This window comes from Anomaloglossus baeobatrachus, unplaced genomic scaffold, assembly GCF_048569485.1.
Source record: "Anomaloglossus baeobatrachus isolate aAnoBae1 unplaced genomic scaffold, aAnoBae1.hap1 Scaffold_315, whole genome shotgun sequence".
Classification (NCBI taxonomy): Eukaryota; Metazoa; Chordata; class Amphibia; order Anura; family Aromobatidae; genus Anomaloglossus; species Anomaloglossus baeobatrachus.
Window position 1 is genome coordinate 151,888 of NW_027442554.1, and position 24,002 is coordinate 175,889.

Sequence of the window (24,002 nt, forward strand, 5' to 3'; positions counted from 1 at the left end):
GAAGAGATTTCTCCTTTGATGAGCTTCAGAACATTCACCGCCATTTCTTCCATGAATTCCACACTGACTTTTTCTAAAACATCACGAACAATCCATCGTGATCTTCCTTTTGGAAACACTACTTTGGTGCGTTTTGTGCCAATTGGCTCTGTATTTTTTTTCACTACTTTCACAGTGGCAATTGGTCTCCCAACATTAAAATTGTGCGTCAAGGCTGCAAGTTTGGTTCTAGCCTCCATGGAATCGATACCAAAATGGATTCGCTTTGTACGGTATTTCAAGGCGAGGCTGTGGAAGTTTTCTAGAGCACCAGTGTGGCAATTATGCACTAAGTGCGGTAAGTCCTTCAGTGCTTGTGGACTGGAAACAATATTCTCAATTTTAGTGAAAGGTGGAGTTTCTTGTTTGAGCCACAATATCTTTTCACTTTCAGAGTCTTCATACAATGGACCATGAGTGCATTGGTGGTACAAGGTGCCTTCCCACTGATGTTGGTTGGTTATATGTTGTAAGCATGACAACCACTTCTCCTTTAGTAAGTCAACATTATTGTCACATGTTTTTAAGGACCACCAGAAATGTAGAGCAATTTTGTCAATCCATGGAGTTATTTCCTTGCATAATGTCAAATGACTGGCTTTGTTTAGTTTTTTTTTAATTGATTTTGCATAGTGCCAAATGTCAAATTGGTGGTTTATGTTTGCATATTCTTGACGCATTTTCTTGCGTATGCCCACATGCCGATCTGATGCAAAGATCTTTATTTATGCCCTGAGTTAATCAATCTGTCCATGCAAATACCGAAACCGTGTTTTTCCATCGCAGCTGATGAAGTACATTGTGTTTTCTGCACTACTTCAAAGTCAATGATTTTTTCGGTGAGTATGTCCATGATGGTGTACACACAGTATTTCGCACTGTGCCCAGGGCTATCACATTGTCCATCACCGGAAACTGCAATTTTTTTAAATCTAATTTGCTGGTACAGTTTGTCCTGTTCTTGTTTCCATGCAATATCTATTGCTGGGAACAAAAAGTTATTTTGATACCTGTAGTAAGATTTTTCCGCTATAGTTAACAATCCCAAAATTTGACATAGTTCACTGACTTTTTGGTAATTTAGTCCACTAAAAAGAATGGCAGAAGCCATCAACACGTTTCCTGCTGCATAACTACCAATTTTGGGTTGAGATTCAAAAATGTTGAACTTGTGACCGAGGCGGCACTTTCCAACAACGCTAATGCAACTGCCATCTACAATCTTCTGTACAGAGTGAACTAAGTATTTGCATCCCAGTTCATGCTGACATTGCACTTTGTTAATTAGCTGATCCAAACACGATTCAAAACACCAAAAACTTCCTTTCCTTCACTGTTTGATTTAGAGATGGTGCACAGTCAGCAGAAAGGACAGGTTCTTAGTCAACAACACTTAAAGATGACAAACCAAAGAGATCAGATTCATTTGCAGTTGGCAACTCAGGAACATAATCTGAATGTTCTTCTTTACTAATATTTTGGTCCATTTCTTGTGAGCATTGTTCGGTAAATGAAAGAATAGTAGGGGTACGATGAGTTAATGGTGAGATTGGTTTTAACCCATCAAAAAATTGTGTTTCAAATGAAAGAGCCTTTTTACTTTTTGATGTTGTCAGATTTGGTCTTTTCTTCATAGGTGAATTGCAATCATTTGATTCATGTGGGGTTGAAACTAATTGCTGTTGATCACACCTGTCAGGAGTGGATGTGGAGTGGATGAACAATTCTTTCTTCCGCCATCTGATATTCGCTCTCTTCACTTACTGTGTAGCTTATCGATGAATTTTGCATTGTAAAGTCAGTTTGTATTCCAATACTGACATATCTTGTACCGGTGGCTTCAGAACAGTGTTGATTTTCAGTCATGGTTAAATTATCCATTAGAATTGCTCCCGCAACTTCAGAACGTGGAAGTGGTCTCTTCCTTCTGCGACCCCTTTTTTTTTTCAAATTTTCATTTATTACACATTCTCCGTCCGGTACGCAATTAAATATTGAAGGTGTTGCGTTTGGTCGCAATATTCTTCGTCCTACATTCTGAATATAGCAATCAGAAGCAAAGTGGCAAGAACATAAACGATAGTTTTTGTTTTTTCCCGCATCAATACTAATTTTCTGAACTAATTCATCAATATTGGAATATTCTTGACCCATTGCCAGAAGCCAATCCTTAATTCTGTTGACATCTTTGGGAAAGGCATGGAATATGACATCAGAGCTATGACCCGATTGGCCACTCCTGCTCAAGCAGTCCTTTACTAAGCAAGATGGCACAATATTTGAAAACTGTTTCCTGAATTTTTTTTGGAAAGAAAAAAAAAATATTTTCTATATAATTATTTCTTTAGCACTGACTAATTTTCTTTAAAGAAATCTTGTAGCAAATTGGTCAACCATAAACTGTGCTCAATATATACAGCATTGTATAATAATGCATAAAAGATCCCATGACAATCTGATTGAAAAACCAAAAAGATTGAGTATAGTCAGTTGAGGTGTCAGCCCGGTAGGCTGTGCATCACTAATGCCGTGTCGTAGAACTACACTGTACAGCATTTCTCATCAGCCTTTTCAGCCATGTATGGATGAAGCGACCTACATAATCCACCCAGGCAGACATTATGATCCTGCGGAGGTGCACGCTGGAGTGCCCTTCTGATGGCAGATCACATTACTGCAGTGCGCATGTGTTTAAAAATAGGATAAACAGCGCCATCGCAAAGTGAAAGCCTGTGTGGACGATGTAGGATTTGTCATCCGCAGTGTCCTTTGCAGAAGGACGCCAAATGCAGCACTGAGTAGGCGTTGGACCGAGCAGAGTATAAAAAAACTTTTGTTTTGGTGTAACGATTTTTTTGGGCTCTTATATACAGTATTCAACGATGCCATAAATAAGGTTTCAATGATGATGGTGGCGGTAGAGCCGTTGTGTGCGGTGATAATGGAGACGGTAGTGCCGTCCCCCATGATCACCGTGCACACCGACACTACTGGCCCCATCACCACACAAACACAAACACTGAGTGACGTCAGCGCTGATAGCGCAACTCACTTCAGTTGCTGCGGGCAGATGGCAAACTTCGTTCATGGTCTGTTACCGCTCTCTGTCTGCTGCATGTATCAGAGCTGGATGCGTCGTGGGACATCATGTGTATTATGCCGGAACTAGTCTGGTATTTGTGTAGTAATACATTTTTGTTAAATAGGTTTTTTTTTTGTTTTTTATTTCAAATAAAGGTATTTTTATGGTGTATGTGTTAATTTACTTTCACTTACAGGTTAATCATTGTGTGTGTCTCATAGGCGCCTGCCATGATTAATCAAGGACTTTGTGGCAGCTATGGGCTGCCATTAACTCATTATTACCACGATTGCCATCGCACCAGGGCAATTCAGGATGAGCCAGGTATAGTCACGTGACTGTCGCATCTAATGGATGCGGCAGTTCAGGGCGGCTGCTGTCTTAAATTTTGAGGCTGGGTGGCTCCCCATAATGTGGGGCTCCCCATCCCGAGAATACCAGCCTTCAGCCGTATGGCTTTACTTTGGCAGTTTTCCAAGTTGGGGGTAACCGCACGTGTTTTCTTTCAATTATTTATTTATTGTATGCCACGTTATAGAGCCACCCACCGGCGGCTGGGATTGGTTGTAGTGAGACAGCAGTCACTCAGCGTGGGAGCAACTCAGACTGAAACCAATCATATGCGACGTTGGACGGGGGAAGCGTTGATTACTCGATCAAATATTGAGCGGACGGCATTTTCAAAATAGAAGCCGCCAGACCAGTGTGACTGCTGTGCATCGCCGCGCCGACAATTGATGAGTATGACAGAGGGGAGAGAGGGGGGAAATAGGGGAGAGAGGGGAGAGATACAGAGGTAGAGAGAGTGATAGATGTAAAGAGGATTAGATATAAAAAAAGAGATAAAAGAGGTGCAATCAAACTATTATGTTTTGTTATATTTCCTATATCTGCTTATAATATTGTATTTATTTATAGAGATAGAAATAGAGAGCGACAAAGAAAAAGTGAAATAGAAGAGAAATAGTAATAGACAGAGCAAAATAGAGAGAGATAGAAAGAAAGATATAGACAGAGAGAGAGATAGAGAGAGCGCGACAAAGAGAAATAGAAATAGTCAGAGACAGAGAGAAATATAGAGAGAGAAAGAATGACAGACAGAGAGAGAGAAATAGAGATAGAGGGAGAAAGAGAGAGAGAGAAAGAGACATAGAGAGAAAGAGAGAGAGAGAAAGAGACATAGAGAGAAAGAGAGAGAGAAAAAGAGAGAGCGAGATAAAGAGAGAGACAAAGACAGAGAGAGAGAAAGAGAGACAGACAGAGACAGAGAGACAGACACACACAGAGACACACACACACAGAGAGACACACACAGAGACACACACAGAGAGACACACACAGAGAGACACACACAGAGAGAGACACACACACAGAGAGGCACACAGAGAGAGGCACACAGAGAGACACACACAGAGAGACACACACAGAGACACAGAGAGAGACACACAGAGACACACCACAGAGAGAGGCAGAGAGACACACAGAGAGACAGAGAGACACACAGAGAGACAGAGAGACACACAGAGAGACATAGACAGAGACAGACATAGAGAGACATACATAGAGAGACAGACATAGAGAGACAGACAGAGAGACAGACATAGAGAGACAGAGACACACAGAGAGAGACACACAGAGACAGACACACAGAGAGAGACAGAGAGACACACATAGAGAGACACACACAGAGAGAGACAGAAAGAGAGAGAGAGAGAGAGAGCGCCAAAGAGAAAGTGAAATAGAAAGAAATAGTGATAGCCATAGATAAATCTAGAAAGAGAGAAAGATAGACAGAGAGAAATAGAGAGAGATCAAGAGAGAGAGCGAGAGAAAGACAGAAAGAGAGCAACAAAGAGAAAGAGAAATAGAGCGAGATAGTGAGAGAGAAAAATAGAGAGAGAGAGAATGATATAGACAGCGATAGAGAGGGAGAAGGAGAGAGAGAAAGAAAGAGAGAGAGGAGGGATATAGAAAAAGAGAGAGAAAGAGAGAGACATGAATATAAAAAGAGGGAGGGAGAAAGAGACACAGAGCGACAGAGAGAGAAAGAAATACAGACAGAGCGACAGAGAAAGAGAAATAGAGACAGAGAGAGAAAGATATAGACAGAGAGAGGGAGAAAGAGAGAGAAAGTGACAGAGAGAAAGAGCGAGAGAAATAGAGAAAGATAGAGAGAGAAAAAGAGACATGAATTTAAAAATAGATAGAGAGGGCGAAAGAGAGCGCAACAGAGAGAGAAAGATAGAAAGAAATATAGAAGTTAACAGAGACATATCGGGAGCGAGAGATATAGACAGAGGTAGAGAGACATATAGGTGTAGAGATATAGGTTAATAGAGAGGGATAAATATGAAGGATAGATATAACAAAAAGGAGAGATGTGCAATAACATTAATATTTTATTATTTCTTGGCGTATATGTGCTCATAGTTGTGTATTTTTATTTTATTTTTCTCTGTTCTTCTCTTCTCTTCTTCTCTTCTGCTTGCAATGTAACAAACTTGGCTTCCGCTACTTTGCCGTCAATAGACAGATAAAAGAATAGAGAGAAAGAGAGACACACATAAACATTGAGATAGAGAGATACACAGAGAGACAGAGAGAGAGAAAGAGAGATAGAAATAGAGAGGGGAAAAGAGAGAGACAGAGAGCAACAGAGAAAGAAATAATGAGATAAAGAGAGCAATAGAGACAAAGAGAAAGACAAAGAAAGGGAAAGATATACAGAAAGCGAGGGATAGACAGAGAGAGAGAAAAAGAGAGAAAAAGACAAAGAAAGACAAAGAGTGAAACAGAGGGAGAGAAAGAGAAAGAAAAAAAAAAAGAGAAAGAGAAATAGCACGAAACACAGGGATAGATCGAGAAAGAGATAAATAGACATAAATACAAAGAGTGAAAGAGTGAGAAAGAGAGAGAAAAAGAGAATGAGAGAGATAGAGAAAGAGAAATAGAGAGAGAGGGATATACATATATATAGAGAGAGGGATAGAGAAAGAGCAAAAAATATAGAGAGGGATAGAGAGAAAGACAAAGAGAAATAGACAGAGAAAAACAAAGAGTGAAACGGAGTGAGAAAAAGAAAAAGAAAGAGAAATACAGAGAAAGAGAGGGATAGAGTAAGATAGAGAAAGAGAGGGATATAGATAAATAGAGAGCGCGAGAAAGAGATAGAAATAAAGAGATAGACAGGCATAGAGAGAGAGAAATAGACATAGAAAGAAATGCAAATAGTGAAACAGTGATAAAGAGAGAGAAAAAGAGTGATAAAGAGAGAAAAATAGTGACAGAAAGAGAGAGGGAAAAAAAGAGTGAAAAAGAGAGGGAAAAAGAGGAGGAAAAACAGGGGGAAAAAGAGGGGGATAGAGAAAGAGAGAGAAAAAAAGAGAAAGAGAGGGATAGAGAGAAATAGAGAGAAAGAGGAGAGAGAAATAGAATGAGGATAGAAAGAGAGAAAGAGAGAGAGAGAGAAATAGAGAGAAAGAGGAGAGAGAAATAAACAGAGATGCAGAGTGAAAGAGTGAGAGGGAGAAAAAGAGAGGGAAAAAGAGATGGATAGAGAGAGGGATAGAGAGAGAAAAAAAGAGAAAGAGAGGGATAGAGAGAAATAGAGAGAGGAAGAGAGAAATAGAAAGAGAGGGATATATAGAGAGAGTTAGGGATAGAGAAAGATAAAAAATATAGAAAGAAAGGGATAGAGAGAAAGACAGAGAAAGAGAAATAGACAGAAATACAAAGAGTGAAAGAGAGGGAGAAAAACAGAGAAAAAAAAGTGTGTGAAGGTAGAAATATAGACACAGAGGGAGAGTCAAAGAGTTGGAGACAAAAAAAAAAAACGTTTAGTGCTTTTGACGTTTCAGAAGACAATGTGTGACTGTTTGATTTTACATGGTTTGTTTACTATGTACGTCGCTCAGATGCTCACCGCGTCTCCACGTTAAATATGGTGTCCTGCTCCGTCCGCTCCTCCCATCGATTTCCTGCTGCAGGGCAAGATGGGAAGGAGGTGACGTCGGTCATTTGGCCAGCGAGCGCTTGCGCAGAACGCTGGAGGAAGAGGGGAAAGTGCGGTCACGAGGTTATGGGCGGCACTTGCTGATGACACTCACAGCACCGTCCATAACCTCGTGCCTGCGTAAAACGTCACCAGCGGTCACACGTGCACGCAGTGCACAGTCCCGCTACAGTCGCACAGCGCATGCGCGGGACCACGGGCGCCCAGGGGCGGCGTCCTGAGGTTTGAAATTCAACGTATGGGGGCGGCGTAAATCGGCAGCAGGACAGTAACGGACACCAGGCAGCCCGCCCCCATGGATAATTTACATACGAAAAGGTACAACTTTATAAAGTGTTTATTTTGGTATAAATGGGGCCAGAAAAACTAGAGGAACCTTGCTAGAATGCAGCCCAGGAGCTGCAGAAGGGGAAACTTTTAGGTTTATAGCTAAATTTATGATGACAGGTTCCCTTTAACGTACCGGAGAAAAGAGCACAGATTCTTTACCATTTCCACAAGCATAAGGTGAAAATAGTATGTTTCCAGGAAAAACATTTCAAAAAGGGACATACCCCGGTCCTAAAGAACAAATACTATCAGACCTGGTTTTTCTCAGATAACCCGGAGTCGCGTTCAAAGGGAGTGGCGATTGCCATTCATAAATCTCTCCCCCATCAAATTGTAAATTGCACATCGGACAGTATGGGACGATATATCATTCTCTCACTGATAGCCGGCGACCAAACCTTCACAATAATAAATGCATATGCTCCAAACCAGAGACAAGATGACTTCATGGCTGGCCTTGTTGACACTGCGACCCCCCAATCCGAGGTACAGCAATTCTCTGTAGTGACCTTAATGTTACTCTTGATCCTACATTAGATAACTCTAAAGGGAAATCTAGCATTTCATATGCCACATAGAGTTGAGCGCAGTTCGTGGTTCTCCAGTTCGCGGTTCGAGTGATTTTGGGGGCTGTTCTAGATCGAACTAGAACTCGAGCTTTTTGCTAAAGCTCGATAGTTCTAGTTACGTTCGAGACCGGTTCTAGCAGCAAAAAGCCAAGCTAATTACTAGCTGGCTTTCCGCTGTAATAGTGTAAGTCACTCTGTGATTCACACTATTATGAAATTTCAGCATATAGTGTGCGGGAACAGCGCATTCAGATCACTGCTGCTGGAATAATGTCGATCGCCATTTTTTTTTTCTCTTCTTCCTTCCCTTCCTAAGCGCGCGTGTAGTGGGGCGGGCCAGCATGTCAGCCAATCCCAGACACACACACAGCTAAGTGTACTTTTAGCCAGGGAAGCAACGGCATGTGTGATAGGATGTCCATGTCACATGTCCCTGCATTATAAATACGGGCATCTGCCCGTCTGGACGCCATTATCTGCCTTCTGCGTCTGGGTGTCAGTCACCGCTGGCGCAGCTCCTGTCTCCGATACTGCTGTGTACGCTCTACACACAGCGCTATACAGAATAGGGATAGAAGTGTCTTTCAGCCCTTCTAAGGGCTAATTCCAGCAGGCTCAGAGCCATAGGTGACAGTCAGGTCCGTGGAAACAGATTTTAACAGCTACAGAAGATAACAACATCTGTGTAGCTAAGGTCACGGACTTCCTCGCTGCATTTCCCCATTAGGAGGGATAGAAAGGGAGGCTTCCTTTCCTGTACACTGACCCACAACCCTGCCACTGTACCCTCCTGCCCTTTGCACACTCAAGCTCATTGTTACTAAGCCATTATACTAGCAAACACTGAGTAAACTTAGTGGCATCCTAAAAGTGGCTGTTGGACTTCCATTAGTGTCCCACTGGTGCAAAGCTATTTGCAGCACCACTGCATTGCACACTCAAACTCATTGTTACTAAGCCATTATACTAGCAAACAAGACAAAACAATCACTGATCTCGGGGAGACCAGCCAGAGAAAACACTGCCGGCAGCCAGCGAGGGCGCTCAAGACAGTGAAATCCTAGGTACATTGCCCCCTGGGAAATATGCAAATCAAAAAAGTCTGTGGAGCCTCTGTTAGGAGTCTCAACACAGAAACCAGCCAGATATCCCTCAGGGAAGGACCCAGCCAAGGGGTGGCTCTTTTTAGGAGACCACCATAACCACCATATTAAGTGGCCCTTTTAGTCAATATCCAACGTTTTGACAAGTTTAAAGATATGACAAGGGAAAAACCAAGCCATCATACTAGCAAACACTGAGTAAACTTAGTGGTATCCTAAAAGTGGCTGTTGGACTTCCATTAGTGTCCCACTGGTGCAAAGCTATTTGCAGCACCTCTGCATTGCACCCTCAAACTCATTGTTACTAAGCCATTATACTAGTAAACACTGAGTAAACTTAGTGGCATCCTAAAAGTGGCTGTTGGACTTCCATTAGTGTCCCACTAGTGCAAATCTATTTGCAGCACCACTGCATTGCACACTCAAGCTCATTGTTACTAAGCCATTATAATAGCAAACACTGAGTAAACTTAGTGGCATCCTAAAAGTGGCTACTGGACTTCCATTAGTGTCCCACTGGTGCAAAGCTATTTGCAGCACCACTGCATTGCACACTCAAACTCATTGTTACTAAGCCATTATACTAGCAAACACTGAGTAAACTTAGTCGCATCCTAAAAGTGGCTGTTGGACTTCCATTAGTGTCCCACTGATGCAAATCTATGTGCAGCACCACTGCATTGCACACTCAAACTCATTGTTACTAAGCCATTATACTAGCAAACACTGAGTAAACTTAGTGGCATCCTAAAAGTGGCTACTGGACTTCCATTAGTGTCCCACTGGTGCAAAGCTATTTGCAGCACCACTGCATTGCACACTCAAACTCATTGTTACTAAGCCATTATACTAGCAAACACTGAGTAAACTTAGTCGCATCCTAAAAGTGGCTGTTGGACTTCCATTAGTGTCCCACTGATGCAAATCTATGTGCAGCACCTCTGCATTGCACCCTCAAACTCATTGTTACTAAGCCATTATACTAGCAAACACTGAGTAAACTTAGTGGCATCCTAAAAGTGGCTGTTGGACTTCCATTAGTGTCCCACTGGTGCAAAGCTATGTGCAGCACCTCTGCATTGCACACTCAAACTCATTGTTACTAAGCCATTATACTAGCAAACTATGCTGCCAGTTTAAGGGCCGTAGTTGCATTGTCAGGGATAGTTATTGTTGTTTATTCTGCTGTTAATAAAGATAGACCACCGCTGCAATCTACACCACCTCTCAATTTTTACTACCACATTTTAAGTGCACAATCTTGTCGCAATCAAAATGAGTGGCAAAATGACAGATGCTGGTGGAAAGGGGAAGAGGCGTTTTGGAAAAGGAAAAAAAGGGTTTGTCCGTGGGGAAGGTGGCAAAGCTCCATTAACATCTGATAGACCATCTTCCAGCAAAAGTAAGATGTCTACTACTTACCGTGAACAATCCGTTGTGCTCCCTTTTTACGGACACGAACAACTGGAACAAAGGTAGATGATGGCCAAAAAAAGAAAATGCTTGAATGGATCTCAAGTGGTCCAACAAGTGCCCTCTCCTCCACCTCAACTACCGCATCCAAAAAACACCAGTCCTCTGAGTTGTCATCCCAATCACACTTGCTTTCTCCCAGCTCTGAAGTCTCCATCCGCCCTGCACAGTATGGTGGAACTGAGATGGCTGAGTCTGCAGAGCTGTTCAGTCACACTATAGCCTGGGAATCAGAGGTCTGCTCCAAGCTACAGAAAGTAAAGACCAGGAAATGGTCTGCAGTGATGCCCAGAACCTTTGTGACTCAGATTCAGGCCGTGATGACCAAGTTTCTGAGCATAATGTTGACCCTTATTCACAAACTTAAACACCTGTTGTAATAGACAATGAGGAAAATACTGATGACGATGAGACGCAGATACCAGATTGGGATGACAACTTAAATATTCGGTCAGGGCAAGACGAGGCTTGGTCTGAGGGTGAGGGGAATGCAAACACAACAATTGATGAGGAAGTTCTAGATCCCACCTACTGTCAAACCACAGTCAGGCCCTCAAGGAGGTCAACAGAGACGGTGGAGGAGGATGAAACTGACGACGAAGTTACCTTGCGTCTTCCTGGACAGAGTCAGAGTACTGGTAGCACGTCTACAACTGCATCCTCAGCCACCACTGGGCCTCTGAGCACTAGTCGGGGTGGATCAGCAGGTTGCATCCCCTCTAAGCCTTGCCTAGCCTGGTCCTTTTTTGACATAGCACAAGATCGCCCAAATTATGTGATCTGTAAAATTTGTCGTGATTCTGTTAGTAGAGGGCAAAACCTCAGCAGTTTGACAACTTCTTCCATGAATCGTCACATGAATAAATATCATATGTCCCAGTGGGAAGCTCACCGTGCTGCAATGCGGCCTAGCGGAGCGAACCATCCACCGCCTGCCCCTTCCAGTGCATCCGCGCGCTCTTCATCTTCTACGACTGTGGGGACAGCTGTCACACCTGGTTTTCCACGCACAACTTCCACCACTGTAACCGCAACAGGCAGTTTGCTTGGTAGGTCGTCAGTTGGTTTGGAAGGGGAAACAAGTGCGTGTGTACAGCTCTCTCAGACATCGATAGCACCAACGTTGGATGAAGGCAACATCATGTCTACGCCTGCACTTTCCTCACAAACCTGCATTTTTCCAGGGACACCCTACTCAACACCGTCTACACACAGCAGCCAGATCTCTGTCCCTCAGATGTGGACAAATAAAAGGCAATTTCCTGCGACCCATGACAAAGCTAAGAGGTTGACTTTATCCCTCTGTAAGATCTTGGCTACCGAAATGCTGCCTTTCCACCTGGTGGACACACAGGATTTTAGAGACCTTATGTCTTTCGCTGTGCCCCAGTTCCAGATGCCCAGTCGCAACTACTTCTCTAAGAAAGGTGTGCTCGCGCTACACCAGCATGTCGCACACAACATCACCGCTTCCTTGAGAAACTCTGTGTGTGAACGGGTGCATTTCACCACCGATACTTGGACCAGTAAGCATGGACAGGGATGTTACATGTCGCTGACTGGGCACTGGGTAACTATGGTGATAGATGGTGAAGGGTCTGCTGCACAAGTCTTGCCATCCCCACGACTTGTGTGTCAATCCTCTGTCTGTCCAAGTTCCACCACTGCTTCTGCCTCCTCCACCTCATCTGGGTCCTCCACCTCCGCCCCAAGCCTGCCTGGTCAGACCACCAGCGTTCTCACTGCGCAGAAGGAATCACGCACCCCTCATTACTTTGCTGGCAGCAGAGCGCAACGGCATCAGGCGGTCTTTAGCTTGACATGTCTTGGAAATAGGAGTCACACAGCGGATGAGTTGTGGGCAGCTCTGGAGACTGAGTTTAATAAATAGTTATCTCCACTCAACCTGCAGCCTGGTAAGGCCGTGTGCGACAATGCTGCAAACCTGGGTGCGGCCCTTCGCCTGGGCAAGGTGACACACGTGCCTTGTATGGCTCACGTGTTGAATTTTGTTGTCCAGCAATTTTTAACACACTATCTCCGCCTAGATGGCCTTCTGAACAGGGCACGAAAACTGTCTGCTCACTTCCGCCGTTCAACCACCGCTGCTGAGCGACTTGCATCGCTCTAGAAGTCTTTCGGCCTGCCGGTTCATCGCCTGAAATGCGATGTGGTGACACGCTGGAATTCGACTCTCCACATGTTACAGCGACTGTGGTAGCACCGCCGAGCCCTGGTGCAATACGTCATGACGTATAGCCTGGGCCAACGAGATGCAGAGGTGGGGCAGATCACCCTGATGGAGTGGTCTCAGATCAAGGACCTATGCACCCTTCTGCACAGTTTCGACATGGCGACGAATATGTTTAGCACTGACAATGCCATTATCAGCATGACAATTCCAGTCATTTACATGCTGGAGCACACGCTAAACACTATTCGGAGTCAGGGGGTGGGACAACAGGAAAGGGAGGAACTACAGAAGGATTCAAATGCGCAAGACACAACAACATCACCAAGGTCCAGACATTCATCATCACCAACGCGGCAGGCATGGGACCATGGGGGACAGGGATCAACAAGGGCGCATGGTAGCAGGCGAAATGTTGAGGAAGGTGCAGGAGAACATGAAGAAATGGAGGACGAACTGTCCATGGACATGGAAGACTCAGCGGATGAGGGAGACCTTGGTCAAATTTCAGTTGAAAGAGGTTGGGGGGAGATGTCAGAGGAAGAAAGAACGGTTAGCACCTCTATGCCACAAACACAGCGTGGACTTGGTCCGCATGGCTGCGCAAGACACATGAGTGCCTTCTTGCTGCACTACCTCCAACATGACCCTCGTATTGTCAAAATTAGAAGTGATGATTGCCACACTATTAGATCCCCGGTACAAGTCCAAATTTTGTGACATAATTCCAGCCATAGAAAGGGACCCACGTATGCAGGAGTATCAGCAGAAGCTGTTACTCGATCTTAGCTCGGCTTTTCCACCAAACAACCGTGCAGGTGCAGGGAGTGAATCTCCCAGTTGTAACTTCACAAACATGGGACGGTCTCGTCATCTTCAACAGTCTACCCGTACCAGTAGCACCGTATCTGGTGCTGGTAACAGCAATTTTATTGAATCTTTTCATAATTTTTTTAGACCCTCCTTTGCAAGGCCACCAGAGACAACAAGTCTGACACATAGTCAACGGCTGGAGAGGATGATACAGGAGTATCTCCAAATGAACATCGATGCCATTACTTTGCAAATGGAGCCTTGCTCATTTTTGGCTTCAAATCTTGAAAAATGGCCAGAGCTCTCCAGTTACGCCTTGGAGATTTTGACGTGTCCAGCTGCCAGCGTTGTCTCTGAACGTGTCTTCAGTGCTGCTGGGTGTGTGCTGACAGATAAGCGCACGTGTCTGTCCAGCGACAATGTGGACAGACTAACGTTCATCAAAATGAACAAGTCATGGATCCACAAGAAATTTACTACCCCTGTGTCATCCTGGGGAGAGTAAATGCTTGTGGATTTGGAATGTGCTTGATGCAAATCTAGCTGTGAAGTGTACAACTAGGGCACAAGTGCTGCCACTGATGGGGTGTCTGTGTGGCCCAATTTTTGGAAAAAAGGGAGACTCCGCTTGGAGTAACCCTTGCTTACATTGTTATTAAAAATGATCCAAGATGAACAGAGCTGGCTTCAAATCTTGAAAAATGGCCAGAGCTCTCCAGTTACGCCTTGGAGATTTTGACGTGTCCAGCTGCCAGCGTTGTCTCTGAACGTGTCTTCAGTGCTGCTGGGTGTGTGCTGACAGATAAGCGAACGCGTCTGTCCAGTGACAATGTGGACAGACTAACGTTCATCAAAATGAACAAGTCATGGATCCAGAAGGAATTTACTACCCCTGTGTCATCCTGGGGAGAGTAAATGCTTGTGGATTTGGAATGTGCTTGATGCAAATCAAAACATCCTGTTTGCAACTAGGGCACAACTGCTGCCACTGAAGGGGTGGGTGTGTGTGGGGCACAATTTTTGGAAAAAAAGGGAGACTCCGCTTGGAGTAACCCTTGCTTACATTGTTTTTAAAAACGATCCAAGATGAACAGAGCTGGGATCAGGAAAGACTTTGCTACCTACCCCGGTGTTCTTGGAACGGTTAAGTATGGCGTATTTTTGAATGTGCTTGATGCAAATCTAGCTGTGAAGTGTACAACTGGGGCACAACTGCTGCCACTGAAGGGGTGGGTGTGTGTGTGGCCCAATTTTTGGAAAAAAGGGAGACTCCGCTTGGAGTAACCCTTGCTTGCAGTGTTTTTTAAAAGGAGCCAAGATGAACAAGTCATGGTTCAGCAAAGACTTTGCTACCTACCCCGGTGTCATCCTTGGTACGGTTAAGTTTGGCGCATTTTTGAATGTGCTTGATGCAAATCTAGCTGTGAAGTGTACAACTGGGGCACAACTGCTGCCACTGAAGGGGTGGGTGTGTTTGTGGCCCAATTTTTGGAAAAAAAAGGAGACTCCGCTTGGAGTAACCCTTGCGTGCTGTGTTTTTTAAAAGGAGCCAAGATGAACAAGTCATGGTTCAGCAAAGACTTAGCTACCTACCCCGGTGTCATCCTGGGGACGGTTAAGTATGGCGTATTTTTGAATGTGCTTGATGCAAATCTAGCTGTGAAGTGTACAACTGGGGCACAAGTGCTGCCACTGAAGGGGTGGGTGTGTGTGTGGCCCAATGTTTGGAAAAAAGGGAGACTCCGCTTGGAGTAACCCTTGCTTACCTTGTTTTTAAAAATGATCCAAGATGAACAGAGCTGGGATCAGGAAAGACTTAGCTACCTACCCCGGTGTCATCCTTGGAACGGTTAAGTATGGCGTATTTTTGAATGTGCTTGATGCAAATCTAGCTGTGAAGTGTACAACTGGGGCACAAGTACTGCCACTGAAGGGGTGGGTGTGTGTGTGGCCCAATTTTTGGAAAAAAGGGAGACTCTGCTTGGAGTCACCTTGCGGTGTTTTACATGATTTTAGAAGGGCGTGCCATGCCTATATCTGTGTCTCCTCCTCTTTTTCCTTGTCCTGCTCTTTTGTTTTCGCATGAGTATATGTCCTTGTCACCTTTCCCATGTGTTTGTGTTGTGTTGTGAGTTGTTTGTCACCATTTGGACACCTTTGAGGGTGTTTTCTAGGTGTTTTATGTGTTTGTGATTGCCTGCCATTGTTTCCTATGCGGTTCGAGTTCGGTTCGTCGAACGTTCGCCGAACCGAACTCGAACGAGACGTCCGTTCGGCGAACCGAACTCGAGCCGAACTGCGACCGGTTCGCTTGTCTCTATACAGGAGATGAGTATTTTTCCCGAGCTGACCTGTGCTGCTCTGATCGGGAGAAATGAATGAGTGATCAGACTGCTGATCCTTATAGCATCGTAGGGGAACTAGTAAAATAAAAAAAGTAAAAAAAAGTTTTCAAAATTAAAAAAAACCAACCTAAAAGTTCGAATCACGCTCCTTTCACCCCATTGTCAATGAAAGGGTTAAAAAAACATAAAAATATACAAACAATTGGTATCGCCGCATTCGGAAATGCCCGATCTATCAAAATATAAAACCAATTAATCTGATTGCTAAACAATAAAGCGGCAAAAAAATGCCAAACGCCAAAATTACATTTTATGGTCGCCGTAAATTTTGTGCAAAATGTGATAACAGGGATCAAACTGTAGTATCTGTGCAAAAAGGTACCATTAAAAACTTCAGCTTGAGACACAAAAAATAAGCCGTCACTGAGCCATAGATCATGGGAATGCTACGGGTTGCGGAAAATGGAGCAAAATGTGCGCCACTTTTTTTTAACAAACTTCTGATTTTTTTTTTAACCCCTTAGTAAACCTATTCATGTTTGATGTCTACGAACTTGTACCGACCTTAGGCATCACACCGATACATCAGTTTTACTGTTTAGGGAACACAGAGAATAAAATATCTCAAAAACAATCGTGCAATCACACTTTTTTTGCAATTTTTCAGCATTTAGAACTTTTTTTGGCGTTTCCCAATACATTATATGGTAAAACTCATGGTTTCATTTAAAAGTACAACTTTAAAAAACAAGCCCTCATATGGCAAGATTGATGAAAAGTAAAAAAGTTACAGCTCTCAGAAGAAGGGGAGTGAAAAAAACAATAAAAAGCCCCGAAAAATTAGCCGGGGGTGAAGGGGTTAAATATCCGGACCATCTGACTCCTACTCTGCAGTGATGTTCTACAATCTCATTACATAGCAGTGCATCCATACGTAAACATGTAGCAACAAGAGGAAATCCGTCCATCTCTACATAAGGCACCGACGGTTTATTACTGCCTCTGCCTTCTCTGTCCCTGTATACACAGCTCTGCGGTGCAATGCAGCGGGAACGGTGAGGGACCCGACAGCGACACAGATTTCTGTGTGAGAGCACATCCACCATCGGTACTTGCCAACTGTAATTGTTTGGGGTCTGGTAAGTTCGATTTTTGTTTTGGGGGGGATCGGTCTGCTTTCTTTTGGAGATGTCTGCTTTCTTTGATGACGAGTCCTGCTGTATTCTTTAACTTTTTTAGATACTTGGACACTTCCCTATGCTAACGCAGCTAAGGCTTATTTTTAGAGTAAGGCTTATATTTTAATTACAGTATAGTCAAAAAAGCCCTAAAAACCCTACTAGGGCTTATTTTCCAGGTAGGGCTTATTTTCAAGGTAGAAAAAGCTGACTGTGCTTCCTCCCCACATACACAGAGGTCATGTAGTCACTGCTAAGAAGTAAATTAAAAATACTTAAATATGGAACTGACCCCCCACCCCCAATGTGTGAAATATAGGAAAATACCACTGTGAATCCAAATCTGTTTTTAGCCCCGACCATGTAAAAATCAGCCATATATACAAAGTAATAAGTGTTACAAAATAGCTAAGAAATATTTACATGTGGTCATAACATATAATATGACAGTGTCCGGCTTTCAGTCATAGGGATGGCCCCGATGAGGTTTTAGTCATTGCTCAGTATACAGTGATCAGTGGTTGTGTACGCGCTCTCAGCACTGACTGACAGCAGGTTCTAATGCTGAGCGGCTGTCAGTCACTGCGGGGGGAGGGTATATATGTGGTAATAACAGACATTTCCCCACCAGTATCGCTCGACATCAGCAATAAAAACTCGATGCTGAGGTTGGTTTCTTATTGGTCAGTTTCTTATTCGGGGCTGAAGTTGGTTTCTTATTTGGATTTTTTTTTCTGTTTTTCTTTTTACAGGTTTAACAACAAACGTAAAATAATCCCAATAATAAAGTACAATACAGTGAGGAGCCCGGATGTGAATACACTTAAAAGCAGCAACAAAAATTATAAAACTGGCACAATATTGGGCATCCAAGTGGGCACCGAAGGGTGTTTATGAAAGGGGTAAATGACCTTGGGTCACTGATCTGACACCTCCACTATATAGTGATGTCTCGCATCAGATTCAGGTCACTCCAGCCCGGCCCATATGGGTTCTGGGCATCAGAACTGGCAGCAAAGTGAGCAAATCGCCAATTTGCACACATGTGAATAAGTAACTGGTGTTCTGTAAAGTTCTCTTCCGGCTGATGTAAATGGGTTTCTGGCATTAATTTGTAATCATAAAGGGAAAGCCGCTATTGTTCTCTGATTTCAGACTATTCTTAAATTATTATGGCTTTACCTATATAGATCAGTGACCAAAAGGCCATTTAACCCTTTCCACAACGCTCTTCGGAGCCGCTCTGATCCCCATTTTTGAGCCAGTTTTATCATTTTTGTTGGTGCTTTTCAGTGTATTCACATCCGGGCTCCGCACTGCAGGGGATTATATTGATGTCATTTTTTATTTTTGTTGCTAAAAACCGTTAACAAAAATAAAAAATTGCCGAAGAAACCGACTGCAGCCTCGTCAAAAAAGCAAAAACAATAAAGACGACGACAGAAACATGAAAATGAAGCCGAGCAAATCACAAGAAAAGATGCAACATTTACTTGAATGTCCGAACAAGGAAAAAGATTTTCACAGATCTTTAACCCCTTTATGACAGCCTTACAGATTAAAATGGCGGCAGAAAAAGGTACTTATTCTGATCTGCCGTTTTAAAACACGGCGGCAAGAAATAAAGTGTATACCGCCCCTCAGCATCAGAAAATTTCCGTGGTTTCAGCTACCAGGGGTAGCTAAGACCCTGGAGATCATGATTCAGGTTGAAAAAATGATTTATCTCCCACCTGGCATTATCAAACATGTCAGATGGGGGATAAGTCGCCTCCCCCGGTCCCCCAATTTGGCCAAAGTGCCCCCACCCCAGTCTCACGCCCCCCCGACCATCTAAAATGGCCGGTGCACACGCTGCGCTCATCCTCCTCCTTTGAGTTCTGTCGTATCTGACATGTTAGATGCGACATCAAAGTTCTCCCCAGGTCCAGCCAGGTCACCCCCTGTCAATCCCCAGTCTCCCGTTACCTACTGCAGTGACTATCCCCCACGATTCCTCCTCTTCCTTCTCAGAAGATCCTGGCCACATGTGCAGAGCGGCTCTCAGCCGACTCCCTGCTAGTAGTGACACTGAGCTTACTGCAGCTCACACTGTCGTACTGTGGACCCGAGGAGTGTGAGTGCAGCATCACTGCAACCACACTCCTCACATGGAGGGTTTGCACTTCCAGAAAATGGAGGATACGTTCTCCGAGTGTACCCCCCATATACTGGAAGGTCCAGAGTCGTCATAGGACCTCCAAAATGGATTACGACGGACGAGAATTTTTCTCTTTTCAATAAATTTGTGAAGGAGGGAACGTGAGAGAATCTTTTTTTTTTTACTACTGACTAGGTATGTGATGTCGGGAATCTGAAAGACACCATGACATCATTAACCCTAACCCCAACAACCCCATTTATTACCCCATTTGCCACCACACCAGGGCAACGGGAAGAGCCATGCAAAGCGCCAGGATTAGCCCATCTAATGGATGCGCCACTTCTGGTTTGCTGCGGCCTGCTATTTTTAGGATGGGAAGGGCCAAACAACCATGGTTTTTGCACCCTGAGAATACCAGACCACAGCTGTCCACTTCGCTGGTAATCCAATTTGGGCGGACCCCACTTTTTTTTTTTATTATTTATAAATAATAAAAAAAAAACAGCATGGAGACACCTCCATTTTGGATTACCAGCCAAGGTGAAGCTGCCAGCTGTGGTCTGCCACCCTGTCTTACCCTAGCTGTTTGATTTTTGTTGTTTTTTTGGGGGGGGCTAAATACAAGATTAAACACCCTTCAGTGCCACATGAAAGTTACTAAAGGGTGCCAGCTTAGAATATGAAGGGGGGGTGAAACATTATATATGTGTTTGACATCTATTTATCTAGCCATCCATCCATCCTAGCTTATTAGGCTGTGTGCCCATGGTCAGGATTTGCAGCGGTTTGGATGCAGAGTGTTTTGACTGCGATGATTTGCAGTACAAGTGCCGTAGCGGGATGTTTAGAAATCTCCTGCTCACTGTGCTTCTTTTATCTACAGCATAAACTAACCAGCGGTGCAGCTTCCTGAGCCGCAGGATGTCAGTTTATGCTGGGGAGATGAGAATGCTTTTTTGCAGGGAGAATAAAGTCTGCAGCGGCCTGAACCCGGATCGTGGGCACGGGCAGCTGCATTCTCGAGTCGACAACACTGGCATCTGTGCAGAAGGGCTGACACTGCGTCCTAGATGCAGTGTAACCGAATCGTGGGGACACAGCCTAAAAGTGAGAAATTTGGCACTACAGCAACATTTTTGTGAACTACCTGCTCACTATACCCCTGAATAAAATTCTTGAGTGGTCTAGTGTCCAAAATGGGGTCACTTGTAGGGGTTTCTGCTGTATAGGTGCCTTAGGGGCCCTGCAAATGCGACATGGTGCCTGCAATTTATTTCAACTTTTCCAAAATTCACATAGTGCTCCTTCTGTTCCGAGCCCTCCTATTTGTCCAAACAGAGGTTTTTGGCCACATGTGGGGTATCACTGAGCTCATAAAAATATGTATAACAAACTGTGGGGTCCACTTTTTGTGCGTCCTCTTGAAAAAGTGAGATATTTGGTGCTAAAGCAACATTTTTGTTAAAAAAAAATGAAAATTTTCAATATGAGCTAAGGTTATCAAATTCTGTGAAGTACCTGTGGGTTCAAAATGCTCAATATACCCCTGGATAAAATCCTTCAGGGGTTTAGTTTTGAGAATGAGGTCACTTGTGGGGGAGCTCTAATGTTTAGGTATCTCAGGGGCTCTCTAAACGCAACATGGAGTTTGCTAATGATTCCAGAAAATTTTACAGTCAAATGGCGCTCCTTCCCTTCCGAGCAATGCCGTGCACCCAAACAGTTGATTTCCACCACATGTGAGGTATCTGCATACTCAGGAGACATTGTACAATAAATTTTATGGTGTATTTTTCCTGTTACCCTTGTGAATACAGTGGAACCTTGCTGAACAAGTAAGCCAGTTAGTGAGTATATTGCTTAACGAGCAAAGCTTGCTGTAAATTTGTAACTCAGTTTACAAGCAAGCTTTGCCGTATGAGCAAAATACTCACCACACACACTTTTGGTTCTGTACATCCACCGCGCTCTAACCCACTCTTGCAGTCCGCACAAACACACACAAACACGCACGCACACACACATACTGTATTATGATCACCTTACTTTCCGTTCCATCGCCGGCCTCATGGTTGTTGTAGTTCGCCGCTACAGGATGTGTATCAGGTAACCATTGCGACGATGGAGGAACTTACGCTGTCAGCCGCTACTCAAAGGCAGCGCGCTGACCAAACAGAGGCAAGTGGCTCCTGCCTTTGACGTCAGCGCTGTGTTAGCGGAAGTTCCTCCCTAGTCGCGATGATTACCCGATACACATCCTGTACCGGCGAACTGCAAGATCCAGGAGGCCGGCGATGGAACGGAAGGTAAGGTGAGAATAATATGTGTGTGTGCGTGTGTGTTTGTGCGTGTTTGTACGTGTGTGGAATGGCACAATAGGGGACCAGGATGGGACATTTAACACGTTGTGGAACGAATTGTCTGAGCTTGCATTATTTCCTATAGGAAACCTTGCTTTGCTAAATGAGTAACTTGGTTAACAAGCACACTCCCAGAACAGATTGTTCTCGTTAACCAAGGTTCCACTGTAAAAGCTATCTGGTTAAAGTAACAATTTTGTGGTAAAAATGTATTTTTTTTTATTTTCACGGCTCAACGTTATAAAATTCTGTGAAGCCTCCGGGGATTAAAGGTGCTCACAAATCATCTAGAGAAATTCCTCGAGGGGTCAAGTATCCAGAATGTGGTCACTTGTGGGGGTTTCTGCTGTTTAGGTACCTTGGGAGCCCTACAAATACTACATGGGGCCCGCAATCTATTTCAGCCAAATTTGCTTTCCACAATTCTAATATTGCTCCTTTCATTCCGAGCCCTTCCATTTGTCCAAACAGAGGTTTCTGACCACATGTGGGGAATCACCGCGCTCATGATAAAGTGGGAACAAACCGTGGGGTCCACTTTTTGGCGTTACCTCTCAAACCCTGTCAAAGTGACACTGGTCAGAATTGTAAAAAATGGCCGAGTCATAAAGTACAAAACTGGCTCCGTCCTTAAGGGGTTAAACTGAATGTAAATGAGGCAGTCAGGAAGAACAGGAAACTGGTCCTGAACTGGTTAAAGTTAAAAATAGTTGTGAAATGAAGGGGTTAATGATAATGATGACCCCAAAATAACAGAGACCCTGCACCTACCTCCACCTGCAGAGCCGCACACTAGATATATAATACCCTGCACCTACCTCCACCTGCAGAGCCGCACACTAGATATATAATACCCTGCACCTACCTCCACCTGCAGAGCCGCACACTAGATATATAATACCCTGCACCTACCTCCTCCTGCAGAGCCGCACACTAGATATATAATACCCTGCACCTACCTCCACCTGCAGAGCCGCACACTAGATATATAATACCCTGCACCTACCTCCACCTGCAGAGCCGCACACTAGATATATAATACCCTGCACCTACCTCCACCTGCAGAGCCGCACACTAGATATATAATACCCTGCACCTACCTCCACCTGCAGAGCCGCACACTAGATATATAATACCCTGCACCTACCTCCACCTGCAGAGCCGCACACTAGATATATAATACCCTGCACCTACCTCCACCTGCAGAGCCGCACACTAGATATATAATACCCTGCACCTACCTCCACCTGCAGAGCCGCACACTAGATATATAATACCCTGCACCTACCTCCACCTGCAGAGCCGCACACTAGATATATAATACCCTGCACCTACCTCCACCTGCAGAGCCGCACACTAGATATATAATACCCTGCACCTACCTCCACCTGCAGAGCCGCACACTAGATATATAATACCCTGCACCTACCTCCACCTGCAGAGCCGCACACTAGATATATAATACCCTGCACCTACCTCCACCTGCAGAGCCGCACACTAGATATATAATACCCTGCACCTACCTCCACCTGCAGAGCCGCACACTAGATATATAATACCCTGCACCTACCTCCACCTGCAGAGCCGCACACTAGATATATAATACCCTGCACCTACCTCCACCTGCAGAGCCGCACACTAGATATATAATTCCCTGCACCTACCTCCACCTGCAGAGCCGCACACTAGATATATAATACCCTGCACCTACCTCCACCTGCAGAGCCGCACACTAGATATATAATACCCTGCACCTACCTCCTCCTGCAGAGCCGCACACTAGATATATAATACCCTGCACCTACCTCCACCTGCAGAGCCGCACACTAGATATATAATACCCTGCACCTACCTCCACCTGCAGAGCCGCACACTAGATATATAATACCCTGCACCTACCTCCACCTGCAGAGCCGCACACTAGATATATAATACCCTGCACCTACCTCCACCTGCAGAGCCGCACACTAGATATATAATACCCTGCACCTACCTCCACCTGCAGAGCCGCACACTAGATATATAATAACCTGCACCTACCTCCACCTGCAGAGCCGCACACTAGATATATAATACCCTGCACCTACCTCCACCTGCAGAGCCGCACACTAGATATATAATACCCTGCACCTACCTCCACCTGCAGAGCCGCACACTAGATAGATAATACCCTGCACCTACCTCCACCTGCAGAGCCGCACACTAGATATATAATACCCTGCACCTACCTCCACCTGCAGAGCCGCACACTAGATATATAATACCCTGCACCTACCTCCACCTGCAGAGCCGCACACTAGATATATAATACCCTGCACCTACCTCCACCTGCAGAGCCGCACACTAGATATATAATACCCTGCA